Source organism: Nyctibius grandis, chromosome 1 (assembly GCF_013368605.1).
Source record: "Nyctibius grandis isolate bNycGra1 chromosome 1, bNycGra1.pri, whole genome shotgun sequence".
In the NCBI taxonomy this organism is placed as follows: domain Eukaryota; kingdom Metazoa; phylum Chordata; class Aves; order Nyctibiiformes; family Nyctibiidae; genus Nyctibius; species Nyctibius grandis.
In genome coordinates, this window is record NC_090658.1 from 75,187,824 (window position 1) to 75,189,433 (window position 1,610).

Sequence of the window (1,610 nt, forward strand, 5' to 3'; positions counted from 1 at the left end):
CACCTAATTGTTAATTTTGGTTCGCAGGGATGCACAACGGACTTTTGTATGATTCATTTCAGGAAAGACGTTAAGAGGTGAGAATGCTATGAATGTGTTTTGAAGAGGGATTATGGTTAAATGTTTATTTCCTGTTATCATTCCTTTCTTGATAATAAGTTTCTTTTTGGTGCTGGAGGAGGAGTGATACAAAGGCCTATGGAAAGAACACATGTTACTATGGATTTTGCATTAAGATAAATTCAATTGTGTTGTCAATTAGGGGCACTGCTAGGTGAAAGCATGCCTTGAATTTACCTTGAAAGACAGAAAAAATAATGTACATCTCATGACACCTGTAGCTGTAGCGTAGATAATCTAAGCTCAGGTATTTGAATGTAGAAATCCAAAGTCCTTATTTCTATTATCTCCAATGGTATTTTTTTTCTCTCTGTCTCCTACAAGAAAGCCTCCACTGTTGTTTACAGTTTACATTATTCTGCCGTTCTTTGACTTTATTCAACACATTTTCTTCTAGGCAAAATCAAGAACTAGAACAAATAATCTTTATGTGAATACATCTTTACTCATCCTCCTCCTATACCTTTCAAAAGTGTAAACAAATTTCTTGGAAGTTCATGAAAATGTGCCCCAATTTTCTTCTGCTATTTATCTATTCTGTTATTTTGTCTGCTACCATATAATTGGAGGATTTCAGCAGGTAACAAGGGGAGAAATGGTTTTAATGGAAAGGACCTTCCTGAGTGCCACTAACAAAGAGGGAGAAGTGAGGGATATACGTATCTTGGAGATTTGGGTTAGGAGATTGGCACTACTGGAACAATGTAGTTTGAATGATGAAAAACAATTCAGGATTATTTTTCAAGCATTCAAGGAGTTACACTAGAATTTGTTTTTACAGGCATTTCTATTTTAACAAGGAAAACTATTATACAGAGATAGTATTAGGAGAAATGAGCATGAAATTAAAGCTTTGCTGTAAATGAAAGAGACGTCAAGACACGTTTTAGAAACACATTCCTATATTGAATTTGGCCTTGAGTCTATGCAGGCATGAGGGTCACAAGCAAAAGGAACACAAAGCTCAAGCTAGGCTTAGTGAGATACTTTTGAGCTTTGTAGTACATCCCCTAATAACAAATATATCTGAAAATATCTCTTTGCTATCATACAGCTCCCGTGAGATAAGGATGTGTTAACTATTTCATCAACCTTTCCCCATTACCTCTATGGTTGTTTTAACCAAAAAAAATCATTAAAAAAAAAGTAAGTTCAAGACTGAAAGACATCACAGAAAGCTTAATTGTTAGGTATGAGCCAGAATGCCCAGAGAGCAGCTGGCAGTCGCTCATCTCCCTGGATGGTCTTGAGGGCAAAATGGGAATCCAGGTCCCCACCCTGCTGGAGTGGGCTGGAGGATAGAAGGATGGCAAAGGAGGCACCACTGCTGTGCAGGGATGCTCTGAGCCATGTGGGACATTCGTTAGAGGGTGAGAGGAGTGTCCTTCTGCAGGGAGAGATGGAGCGAGCAGGGCAGCTGGGAGGTGGTAGGGCTCTGAGTGGGGGGAGATGAAAGGAGGAGAAACTGAAAACAAGTATGCACGCCTCCA